Here is a 13,706-nt window from a genome sequence, read left to right on the forward strand (position 1 = left end):
CTTATTGGCTTAGGGGACTATTTCACATCTACAATCACTGGTTCGTATTTGCGCGCTGTATAATTGCGAATAATATTTTGTAATTGCGATATTTGTAACTGGGTAAAAGGAGGGGATCTGAGTTTAGCTCATGTAATTCCATTTTTTAGACCTAGACTTCGTTAGGAGGCGATTGTTGCAAGGATTTTCTTCCCGAATTCAAAGGTTAGTAATTTTACCTTTATTTTTATGAATTTTCATTATTCCCCAAAGATTTTTACCCTTAAGTCTAGGGTTTCGAAGATTAGAAATAGGGAATTTGAGTAATAACATAAGGTATGGGATTTTGATGATTTAGATCTTGATTTGAGGTCGGATATCGAAACAAATCACATATGTAGACCCGGCGTTTACTGGATAATCGAGATTTAATTTGATTTCGGATTCCGACCAAGTGGGCCCTGGTTGACTTTTATTGACTTTTTCAATTATGTTAAAAATTGTACTTTTTTAGTATTATGAGGGTTCCTTCAGCTTGTTTTGACTTGTTTAAACATTATTTAATTAGATTCTAGTTGTTTGGAGGCTTTTTCTAAAGGAAAAACGGTGTTGGATTGTTGATTTATTTTGAAAAGAAGTAAGTATTGTGGTAACCATGACTTGAGGGAATTAGGTTGTAATTATTTTACTTGCTATGTGCTAAATGTGTTGGGGGCGGCGTGTATGCATGGTGACGGGCGTAGGTTAAAGCATGTGAATATAATTAGCTTTAATCATGTTCTTGCTTATCTCATGTGTTATTCTCTTAGGACACGTAGGATTGTATGTTTACTTGAGTATTCACATGCTAGCGGCAATTTTGGTTTGGACATATGACTATGATTGGCGTAGAATATTTAAATGCTTATTACTCCTTGGTTATTTTCGTCATTTCAAAATATACTATGCTTATTCATTCTCTTCGGTATTATATTATGCACCTTGTCATGTTTGATGCTTGTTGGGTTTATTTCTATAAAAGTTATGTTGGATTGGGTTACTCGCCGCAATATTATTATAATAGAATCATGTTGCACACCGCAATAATATAGCTATAGGCTTCGGCTGCTAGCCGTAACAGTTTTGCGTTAGAACGGATTGTGCGCCACAACGAATATGATAAGAATTTTTGTGTTTAATTTGTGATATTGCCTTCCTTGTGAATTTTGGATATGTTAGTTCACGGATATCGTCTTATTCTCCTTGGTTTGAGTTGTTAAGAAAGGTTTCTTATAGCCGATTCTTTTATTGTTTCTCATACTTATTTCTATTCTTTCTCATGCTTATTTACCGTATTTGTTTATAAAGTAAGTGTCGTGTCATAGCCTCGTCACAACCTCGTTGAGGTTAGGCTCGATACTTATGAGTACATTGGGTCAGTTGTACTCATACTACACTTCTACACTTATAGTTAGGGGTGGCAAATGGGCTGTTTGGGCTGAAGTTGGGCGGGTGAGTATGAGCTGAGTAAATAAATGGGCTAATTCCCAACTATGCCCAAAGTTCATTTGGGTCAAGATGGGCTAGGTCAAGATGGACTAAATAATGGGTTGTAACCCAGCCCGCCCAACTTAACCCAAGCCTTTAAAATATCCTCAACTTTTAAACAAGGAGAATTTTCATAACTACCTATAAAACTATAAACTATTTTACAATCTACAACCACTAAAGAAATTACGTATTCTACAATATAGATGTTCCCATTATATAGATTACACACAGTAATATGAATATCAGATTAAATAAGTTGTCCCATAGATATGGTTTCATCCCTATGAATAAGGAAACTGATTGTCAATGATATATAATAAAATCAATTTATTCCTAAAAGATCTCTATTTTGCTATACAGTAGTTAACCACCATTAGTAGCTTTCTTTGTGACGACCCGGCCGGTCGTCTAATGAGTTACTGCTGCGTTTTCCCCTATTTCTGCTTCTATTTGCTTTAATTATCGGTTTTATATGTGATCGGGTTGGTTGGTTCGGGTTCGGAAAGGTTTTGAGAATGTTTGAGACATTTAGTCTCTTTTAAGAAAGCTTAAGTTGGAAAAGTCAACCGGATGTTGACATATGTGTTAGAGGGCTCGGACGTGAGTTCCGATGGTTCGGATAGCTTCGGGAGATGATTTGGGACTTGGGAGTGAGGGGAATGTGTTTTGGAGGTCTGGAGTAGATTTAGGCTTGAATTGGCGAAATTGAGTTTTTGGCGTTTTCCGGTTGATATGTGAGATTTTGATATAGCGGTTGGAATGAAATTCCGGAAGTTGCAGTAACTTCGTTATGTCATTTGGGATGTGTGATAAAAATTTCAGGCCATTCAGACGTGGTTTGGTATACTTTTTGATCAAAAGCGGAATACGGAAGATTTTAGAACCTTAGGCTTGAATTCGATGTGTTGTGGTGGTTTTGATGTTGTTTGAGGTGTTTTGAAGGTTGGTATAAGTTTTAATAGTAGTATATGATGTGTTTGTACTGTTGGTTGAGGTCCCTAAGGCCTCGGGGTGATTTCGGATGGTTGACGGAAGGTTTGAGATTGAGTTTTAGAGCTGAAGCCTTTTGGTTGCTGTCATAACCGCATCTGGTTGAGGGATCGTAGGTGCGACCCCGTAGATGTGGGCGACAAGTCGCAGATGCGGAGAGGGCCTGGGAGGGCAGGAACCGCAGAAGCGGTTGTTCAACCGCACCTGCGATGGCGCAGGTGTGGTTGTTGCATCGCAGATGCGGAAAGCGGGGGATAAGTGAAAACCGCAGAAGCGGTTCAAGGACCGCAAATGCGGTACTGCAAAAGCGGGATTTTGGTCGCAGGTGCGAAATCCCTGGACCAGAACATATAAGTTATTTCCTTTGCGATTTTCAGAGGGTTTCACCATTTTTGAAAGCGAGTTCGGGAGTTTTGAGCAATTTTTGAAGAAGGATTTCAAAGGAGCTTCATTGAGGTAAGGAATTTGGACCTAAAACTAGTTCTTATTGTAATAATTCACAGATTAGGGCTGAGATTAATGGAAATTACGCCATAAATGGAAGAACTAGGGCTTAGAAACTTAGGATATTGATTGAGGATTTGAAAGACCATTTGTGGTCGGATTTTGGAACTTTTGATATGTATGAACTCGTGGGGAGATAAGGAATCTAATGACGTAAATTTATCGAATTCCGAGATGTGGGCCCGGGGGTCGGGTTTTGCTACTTTATAGATTTGCTTGGTTTTTCGATTATATTCGAGTGGGCTTTGTCCCTTTAGCATATTTTGATGATTACGTTTTGATTTTGGTAGATTCGGAGCATCCGAGGCCAATTCGAAGGGCAAAGGAATTGCGAGCTAGAGTTTGGGCCGGATTGAGGTGAGTAATGATTTTAAATGCTGTCCTGAGGGTATGAAATCCCGAATTACACAACGTTCGGCTATGTTGAGGTGACGCTCGCGCTAGATAACGAGTGTGGGTTCGTGCACCGTTGAGGATTTTGACTTAGTCCATCCCGAATGACTGTTTTACTGCGTATTTGATAGCTAATTGTTTGATATTATTATGTTCTAGGCTAAATGCCATATTTGGGCTTCGTTCCAACTGTTTGAACCCTTAGGGGATTCTTACTGATATTTTCCTCAGTATTTAATTGCACATTTGTGCTCAGTCATGCCATATTTTGCTCGTTTCAAAAACTCAGCTATGTTATTCTGGTTTAAACACCTTAAATTCTATTTTTAAAGATGTTTTTGAGCTGAGCTCCATATTTTACTGTTGCCTGAGGGGCTTATGAGATTCTGACTGAGTAAGGCCGAGGGCCTGTATTGTGAGGATACTTTTGGGTCGGGCTGCACGCCGCAGCAGCGACTACTGATTATGATAATGACGCCGAGGGCCTGAGATTGTACACCACGAGGTGGCTTGTGATTGATATGAGGCCAAGAGCATGTTTATGATGCCACGAGATGGCTTGATATTGCGCTTGGGCCGTATGGGACCCCTCCCGGAGTCTATACACCCCTAGTGAGCGCGGGTACCCATTGTGATATGAGATATAGCCCGAGGAGCTGGTATTGTTCTGTGATATTGCCCGAGGGGCTGATTTTGTTGTTGTTACTGCGCCCGAGGGGAAGTCCTTGTGTGTTTACCTTTCTAGCTGCTTTTCCTTAAATTGTTTGACTGCTTAAAAGGTGTTTTATGAGATTTCACTGTTTAATTGTGTTAGTGATTTTGTTCTGCCTCTTATAGCTTATTTTTGTGTTTAACGTGATTTTATATCGCTCTGTCTTCATTTATTGTTATTACTCACTGAGTTGGAGTACTCACTTTACTCCCTGCACCCTTGTGTGCAGATTCGGGCGCTACAGGTCCTGCTACTGAGGGTTGATAGTTTCCAGCAGATCTTCGGAGATTTACTAGGTAGCTGCTTGGCGATTCGCAGCCCAGTGCATTCTCCCTCTATTTTATTCCCTTTTTGATTCACTTATGTAGTAGTGGAGTAGACTTTCAGACTTGTAGTATTGTGTTAGATGCTCATGACTGGTGACACCTCGATGTCGGACTGTGTTGGTTTTTAATTCCGCAACTTATACTGTTATTTTGGGATTTTATTTCTGTTAAAGACTTAGTATTTATTAATTTAATTGCTTAAAGTGAATTGGGAGTGTGTCGGCTGGCCTTGTCTTCACGAGAGGCGCCATCACGACCGGGTCCGGGTTTAGGGTCGTGACATGTTGGTATCAGAGCCTAGGTTACATAGGTCTCACGAGTCATGAGCGGGTTTAGTAGAGTCTCGTGGATCGGTACGGAGACGTCTGCATTCATCCTCGAGAGGCTGCACAACCTTTATGAAAATTCCATATTCTTGAAATTCTTGTCGTGCGAATTTGTTGATCCGAGAACTAAACTTCGGTTATTCTACTATCTCATAGATGGTGAGGACATGCGCTACCGGTCAGGATGGACGACCACCAGTACCACCAGCTGGAGCCACTAGAGGCCGAGGACGTGGTCGAGGCCGTGGTAGGGGTAGAGGTGCAGCCCACACACTAGCTGGGGCAGCACCTGCTGATCCACCAGCCGCCCCAGTTCAGGAGCAAGTCCCAGTTGTGGACACTCCAGCAGCACCAGCTCAGGCACCAGTTGTGCCCATTGTGATTCCGGGTCTTCAGGAGACTTTGGCCCAAATTTTGACAGTATGCACGAGTCTTGCTCAGGTGGTCGCGGTCTCTACTGCCGCAACCACTTCTCAGGCAGGGGGAGGCTCTCAGTCTCCCGCCGCCCAGACACCCGATCAAGTGGTTCGGGGTTTACAGACGCCGGAGGCACCACTAGCCCAGCCGGTGGCCGCTGCTCAAGGTTACGTAGCTCCAGTTATGCCAAAGGATGAGCAACATAGATTGGAGAGGTTTGGAAGACTCTAGCCTCCTACTTTCGGTGGTGTCGAGGGCGAGGATGCCCAGGGCTTCTTAGACAGATGTTAGAGGATTCTTCATACCGCGGGTATTCTGGAGACCAGTGGGGTTGCATTCACGACATTTCAGTTTACCGGAGCTGCCTTCACTTGGTGGGAGGCATATGGGAGGCGTAGGCCTGTTGGTTTGGCACCTCTGACTTGGCAGGAGTTCTCTGCTCTATTTTTGGAGAAGTATGTTCCACAATCCCGTAAGGAGGAGCTGCGTAGGCAGTTCGAGCAGTTGAGACAGGGGGATATGACTGTTACTCAGTACGTGATGAGGTTCTCAGAGTTAGCTCGACATGCTATTTGGCTGGTTGCTACGGAGAGAGAGAGAGGATCGGGAGGTTTGTTGATGGACTCACCTACCAGCTTCGAGTTCTCATGACTAGGGAGAGAGTGCCAGGTGCTACATTTGAGGAGGTTATGGATATTGCTCGTGATATTGAGTCAGTTCGTCACCAGGAGCGCGAGGAGAGGGAGGCCAAGAGGCCTCATGGTCATGGTAGTTATGGGGGTGCCCCTTCGAGGGGCCAGTTTCAGCACGACAGAGGCCGTCAGTTCAGGTATGCTCAGTCAGCTCGCCCAGGTTATCGTGGGGCATCATCAGGTCATGGCTCTCACAGTTCTCAGCAGGGTCACTCTTCACTCAGTGCACTTCCAGCCCAGGGTTCGTCCCCTGCTCCGTCAGTTCAGGATTCTTCTGTGTCAGGTGCGTCTGCTAGTCATTCCGGTGCTAGGAGTTCCCATCAATCCCCGTCTCCAGCACCCGGGAGTTGCTATGAGTGTGGAGAGATGGGTCACATGTGGAGGCAGTGTCCTCGTCGTCTTGGGGGTTCATCTCAGCAGAGGGGTCAGTCATCAGCCTCAGCCCCAGCCCCAGCCACTTCACCTCCCACCCAACCAGCTAGGGGTGGAGGACAGTCATCTAGGGGTTGTCCCGGAGGGGGAGGTCGATCCAGTGGTGGTCAGCTCCGCTTCTATGCACTTCCAGCTAGGCCTGATGCGATTGCTTCAGATGCGGTGATTACAAGTATTATCTCAGTCTGCCGCAGGGATGCTTCTGTGTTATTTGACCCTGGTTCTACTTTCTCTTATGTGTTGTCTTATTTTCCCATTATCTGGATATGCCATAGGAGTGGCCGGTGGGCGATACAGTTGTGGTAGACCGTGTGTACCGGTCGTGTGTTGTGTCTATTGGGGGTCTGGAGGCCCGAGTGGATCTATTGTTGTTATGCATGGTGGACTTCGATGTAATATTGGGCATGGACTGGTTATCTTCGTGTCGGGCTATTCTGGACTGTCATGCCAAGACAGTGACTTTGGCTATGCCTGGTGTGCCACGGATTGAGTTGCGAGGTTCGACCGATTATGTCCCCAGCAGGGTGATTTCTTTCTTGAAGGCCCATCATATGGTTGGGAAAGGTTGTCTTTCATATCTAGACTTTGTGAGGGATGTCGGTATAGAGACTCCCAGTATCGATTATGTTCCAGTTGTGAGGGATTTTCCCGACGTGTTTCCTGCAGACCTATCGGGCATGCGACCGGACAGGGATATTGATTTTGGTGTCGATCTGGTACCGGGCACTCAGCCCATTTCTGTTCCACCGTATCGTATGGCACCAGCGGAGTTGAATGAGTTAAAGGAACAGCTTCAGGAACTCCTGGATAAGGGGTGCATTCGTCCTAGTGTGTCACCGTGGGGTGCGCCGGTTCTCTTTGTGAAGAAGAAGGATGGCACAATGAGAATGTGCATTGATTACAGGTAGTTGAACAAGGTAACAATTAAGAAAAAGAATCCCTTGCCTCGTATCGATGATTTGTTCGACCAACTTCAGGGAGCGAGAGTGTTCTCCAAGATTGATCTCCGTTCGGGTTATCACCAGTTGAAGATCAGGGACTCAGATATACTTAAGACAGCTTTCAGGACCCGATATGGTCATTATGAGTTCTCGATGATGTCTTTTGGGCTAACCAATGCCCCAGCAGTGTTCATGCATTTGATGAATAGTGTGTTACAGCCGTATCTCGACTCATCTGTCATAGTCTTCATTGATGATATTCTAGTGTACTCGCGTAGTCAGGAGGAGCACGCGGAGCATTTGAGAGTAGTGTTGCAGAGATTGAGGGAGGAGAAAATTTATGCAAAGTTCTCCAAATGTGAGTTTTGGCTCAGTTCAGTGGCTTTCTTGGGGCACGTGGTGTCCAGCGAGGGTATTCAGGTGGACCCGAAGAAGATAGAGGCGGTTCAGAGTTGGCCCAGACCGTCCTCAGCTACAGAGATTCACAGCTTTCTTGTTTTGGCGGGTTATTTTCTCCGGTTTGTTCAGGGATTTTCGTCTATTGCATCGCCCTTGACCAAGTTGACTTAGAAGGGTGTTTCATCTCAGTGGTCTGATGAGTGTGAGGAGAGCTTTCAGAAGCTCAAGACTGCCTTGACCAGAACTCCAGTGTTAGTATTGCCATCAGCTTCAGGTTCTCATACCGTATACTGTGATGCTTCGAGAGTTGGTATTGGGTGTGTTCTGATGCAGGAGGGTAGAGTTATTGCTTATGCTTCTCGTCAGTTGAAGCCTCATGAGAAGAACTACCTCGTTCAGGATTTTGAGTTGGCTGCCATTGTTCACGCGTTGAATATTTGGAGGCATTATTTGTATGGTGTGTCTTGTGAGGTGTATACTGATCATCGCAGCCTCCAGCACTTGTTCAAGCAAAAGGATCTCAATTTGAGGCAGCGGAGGTGGTTGGAGTTGCTTAAGTATAATGACAGTACTATCTTGTATCACCCGGGGAAGGCCAATGTAGTGGCCGATGCTTTGAGCCGAAAGGCGGTGAGTATGGGGAGTTTGGCGTATATTCCAGTTGGGGAGAGACCCCTTGCAGTTGATGTTCAGTCTTTGGCCAATCGGTTCGTGAGGTTGGATATTTTGGAGCCCAGTAGGGTATTGGCTTGTGTGATTTCTCGGTCTTCCTTATATGAGCCCATCAGAGAGCGCCAATTTGATGATCCTCATTTGCTTGTCCTTAAGGACAGAGTTCAGCATGATAATGCCAGAGATGTGACTATCAGTGATGATGGGGTGTTGAGGATGCAGAGCCGGATATGTGTGCCCAATATAGATGGGCTTCGGGAGTTCATTCTAGAGGAGGCCCATAGCTCGCGTTATCCATTCATCAGGGTGCCGCGAAGATGTATCAGGATCTGAGACAACATTATTGGTGGAGAAGAATGAAGAACGACATTGTGGGATTTGTAGTACGGTGTCTCAATTGTCAGCAGGTGAAATATGAGCATCAGAGACCGGGTGGCTTGCTTCAGCGGATGGATATTCCAGAGTGGAAGTGGAAGCGGATCACCATGGACATTGTAGTTGGGCTCCCACGGACCTTGAAGAAGTTCGATGCTATTTGGGTGATTGTGGATCGGCTGACCAAGTCCACGCACTTCATTCCTATCTGTACTACTTACTCTTCAGAGCGGGGTTGGCAAAGATATATATCTGGGAGATTGTTCGTTTGCATGGTGTCCCAGTTTCCATCATTTCAGACTGGGGCACTCAGTTTACTTTACAGTTTTGGAGGTCTGTACAGCGAGAGTTGGGTACTCAGTTTGAGTTGAGCACCGCTTTTCACCCTCAGACGGACGGGCAGTCCGAGCGCACTATTCAAATATTGGAGGATATGTTACGCGCTTGTGTCATTGATTTTGTAGGGTCTTGGGATCAGTTTCTACCGCTCGCAGAGTTTGCTTATAATAACAGCTACTAGTCGAGTATTCAGATGGCTCCATATGAGGCTTTGTATGGGAGGCGGTGTAGATCTCCAGTTGGTTTGTTTGAGCCGGTCGAGGCCAGGCTATTGGGTATAGATTTGGTACAGGATGCTTTAGACAAGGTGAAGGTGATTCAGGAGAGGCTTCGTACAGCGCAGTCGAGGCAAAAGAGCTATGCTGATCGGAAGGTTCGGGATGTGTCCTACATGGTTGGTGAGAAGGTTCTGTTGAAGGTTTCACCCATGAAGGGTGTTATGAGATTTGGAAAGAAGGGTAAATTGAGTCCGCGGTTCATTGGGCCTTTTGAGGTACTTCGGAGGATTGGGGAGGTGGCTTATGAGCTTGCTTTGCCACCCAGTTTGTCGAGTGTGCACCCAGTGTTTCATGTTTCCATGCTCCGCCAGTATATTGGGGATCCGTCTCATGTTCTGGGTTTCAGTACGGTTCAGTTGGAGGGTGATCTGACTTATGATGTGGAGCCATCAGCTATTTTGGAGCGTCAGGTTCAAAAGTTGAGATCAAAGGATATAGCTTCAATGAAAGTGCAGTGGAGAGGTCGGCCCGTGGAGGAGGCTACCTGGGAGACCGAGGGGGAGATGCGGAGCAGATATCCTCACCTATTTGAGGTTTCAGGTATGTTTCTTGACTCGTTTGAGGACGAACGCTTGATTAAGAGGGGGAGAATGTGACAACCCGGCCGGTCGTCTCATGAGTTACCGCTCCGTTTCCCCTTATTTCTGCTTCTATTTGCTTTAATTATCGGTTTATATGTGATCGGGTTGGTTGGTTCGGGTTCGGAAAGGTTTTGAGAAGGTTTGAGACACTTAGTCCCTTTTAAGAAAGCTTAAGTTGGAAAAGTGAATCGGATGTTGACTTATGTGTTAGATGGCTCGGACGTGAGTTCCGATGGTTCGGATAGATTTGGGAGATGATTTGGGACTAAGGAGTGTGAGCGGAATGTGTTTTGGAGGTCCGGAGTAGATTTAGGCTTGAATTGGCGAAATTGAGTTTTTGGCGTTTTCCGATTGATAGGTGAGATTTTGATATAGGGGTCAAAATGGAATTTCGGAGGTTGGAGTAACTTCTTTATGTCATTTGGGATGTTTTTGCAAAATTTTAGGCCATTCGGATGTGGTTTGGTATACTTTTTGATCAAAAGCGGAATGCGGAAGATTTTAGAACCTTGGGCTTGAATTCGATGTGTTTTGGTGGTTTTGATGCTGTTTGAGTTGTTTTGAAGGCTGTTAGAAGTTTGAATAGTAGTATATGCTGTGTTTGTGATTGAGTTTGAGAGCTGAAGCCTTTCGGATGGTTGACGGAAGGTTTGGGATTGAGTTTGAGAGCTGAAGCCTTTTGGTTGCTGTCATAACCGCATCTGCGGTTGAAGGATCGCAGGTGCGACCCCGTAGATGTGGGCGACAAGTCGCAGATGCGGAGAAGGCCTGGGAGTGCAGGAACTGCAGAAGCGGTTGTTGAACCGCACCTGCGATGGCGCAGGTGCGGCTGTTGAATCGCAGATGCGGAAAGCGGGGGATAAGTGAAAACTGCAGAAGCGGTTCAAGGACCGCAAATGCGGTACCGCAAAAGCGGGATTTTGGTCGCAGGTGCGAAATCCCTGGACCAGAACATATTAGTTATTTCCTTCGCGATTTTCAGAGGGTTTCACCATTTTTAAAAGCGAGTTCGGGAGTTTTGAGCAATTTTTGAAGAAGGATTTCAGGGAGCTTCATTGAGGTAAGGAATTTGGACCTAATACTCATTCTTATTGTAATAATTCACGGATTAGGACTGAGATTAATGGAAATTAAGCCATAAATGGAAGAACTAGGGCTTAGAAACTTAGGCCTTAGATTGAAGATTTGAAAGACCATTTGTGGTCGGATTTTGGAACTTTTGATATGTATGAACTCGTGGGGAGATAAGGAATCTAATGACGTAAAATTTATCTAATTCTGAGATGTGGGCCCGGGGGTCGGGTTTTGGTAATTTTGGGATTTGCATGGTTTTTCGATTATATTCGAGTGGGCTTTGTCCCTTTAGCATATTTTGATGATTACGTTCTGATTTTGGTAGAATCGGAGCATCCGGAGGCCAATTCGAAGGGCAAAGGCATTGCGAGCTAGAGTTTGGGCCGGATTCAGGTGAGTAATGATTTTAAATGCTGTCCTGAGGGAATGAAACCCCGGATTACACAACGTTCGACTATGTTGAGGTGACGCTCATGCTAGCTGACGAGCGTGGGGTCGTGCACCATTGGGGATAGTGACTTAGTCCATCCCGAATGACTGTTTTACTGCATATTTGATAGCTAATTGTTTGATATTATTATGTTTTGGGCTAAATGCCATATTTGGGCTTCGTGCCAACTGTTTGAACCATTAGGGGATTTTTAGTGATATTTTTCTCACTATTTGATTTCACATTTGTGCTCAGTCATGCCATATTTTACTGGTTTCAAAAACTCAGCTATGTTATTCTGTTTTAAACACCTTAAATGCTATTTTTAAAGATGTTTTTGAGCTGAGCTCCATATTTTACTGTTGCCTGAGGGGCTTATGAGATTCTGACTGAGTAAGGCCGAGGGCCTGTATTGTGAGGATACTTTGGGTCGGGCTGCACGCTGTAGCAGTGATATATTGATTATGATAATGAGGCTGAGCGCCTGAGATTGTATGCCACAAGGTGGCTTGTGATTGATATAAGGCCGAGAGCCTATTTATGATGCCACGAGATGGCTTGATATCGCGCTTGGGCCGTAAGGGGCTCCTCCCGGAGTCTGTACATCCCCAGCGAGCGCGGGTACCCATTGTGATATGAGATATAGCACGAGGGGCTAGTATTGTTCTGTCATATTGCCCGAGGGGCTGATTCTGCTGTTGTTACTGAGCCCGAGGGGCAGTCCTTGTGTGTTTACCTTTCTAGCTGCTTTTCCTTTAATTGTTTGATTGCTTAAATGGTGTTTTATGAGATTTCACTGTTTAATTGTGTTACTAATTTTGTTCTGCCTCTTATTGCTTATTGTTGTGCTTAACGTGATTTTATATCGATCAATCTTCATTTATTGTTATTACTCACTGAGTTGGAGTACTCACTTTACTCCTTGCACCCCTGTGTGCAGATTTGGGCGCTACAGGTCCTACTACTGAGGGTTGATAGTTTCCAGCAGATCATCGGAGATTCACTAGGTAGCTGCTTGGCGATTCGCAGCCCAGTGCATTCTCCCTCTATTTTATTCCCTTTTTGATTCAGTTATGTAGTAGTGGTGTAGACTTTCAGACTTGTAGTATTGTTTTAGATGCTCATGACTGGTGACACCCCGATGTCGGGCTGTGTTGGTTTGTAATTCCGCAACTTATACTGTTATTTTGGGATTTTATTTCTGTTAAAGACTTAGTATTTATTAATTTAATTGCTTAAAGTGAATTGGAAGTGTGTCGGTTGGCCTTGTCTTCACGAGAGGCGCCATCACGACCGGGTCCAGGTTTATGGTCGTGACATTCTTACAGTTCATCGTCCACATAAACCAATATTCATTTTCATTACCGTTGATGAAATTACATGTAATTATAGTTGAAAAATAAGATGACAAAAAATATAAATATTCTTCAGGCTGAGGCGCAGATATCTCGCTCTCTTTAAGGAGATTCAAACCCACTGCGATAGCATATTCACCGGCCCAGTAGTAATACTCTTGGCTTGTCTCCTCTATGATACAACATCCCAACAACGTCGTCTGACTTGAACAAACTCTGGACAAGTTGTTGAGTCCAAAGCTCCTCCAAAATGAACACCTTCCTTTAACAAAAATAATACTATCTTTTGTAGAGAATAAGTTGGAGACTTAGATTTTCTCCTTCTCATAACTCTCTTTTTCACTACACCAAGTTCACTTTTTCCATACACACCACCATATTTTTTCATCTATAACACAAGGAAGAAACGTCACTATTTATAGGTATAAAATTTCTTCCATAGAATAATATCTGATAGTTTATATGAGTCCACCAAACTATAGAGTACCAGGTCCTCTATGAGTCTCCACTGAGAAAACTAATAAACAGTAAGTAAATAAGACAGGGAGTTTTACTTGCAAAAATCCCTGCTCAAGGGGATAATAAAAAACCACGACCTACACTGGTAGGATTTCAACTTCACTGTGAGCAACTTTTAGGTTACAACCTATGCAACCTAGGAATTAAACTCTTAATCCCTCACTAACTTGTAATACACCTATTACAAGCCACTTTGCAATACACCTATTACAAAGACTTCAACTTATGAGTAACTTTTGTCACGACACAAACACAAAGGGTTTATGGTTTTACAAGGGGTTCCTAAGCAACCCTTCTAGATAAGCAATTTTGGAATTACAATGAAGAACAATGACAAAGTTACAACTCAACTAAGGACAACAAAATACAAGGTTTGGAACTGGTCCATAGAAGCGTTTTAACTTTATTCTTGAAGCTCTTGAGAATTGAATCTTCTGTCTCT

This window comes from Nicotiana attenuata, unplaced genomic scaffold (assembly GCF_001879085.1).
Source record: "Nicotiana attenuata strain UT unplaced genomic scaffold, NIATTr2, whole genome shotgun sequence".
Classification (NCBI taxonomy): Eukaryota; Viridiplantae; Streptophyta; class Magnoliopsida; order Solanales; family Solanaceae; genus Nicotiana; species Nicotiana attenuata.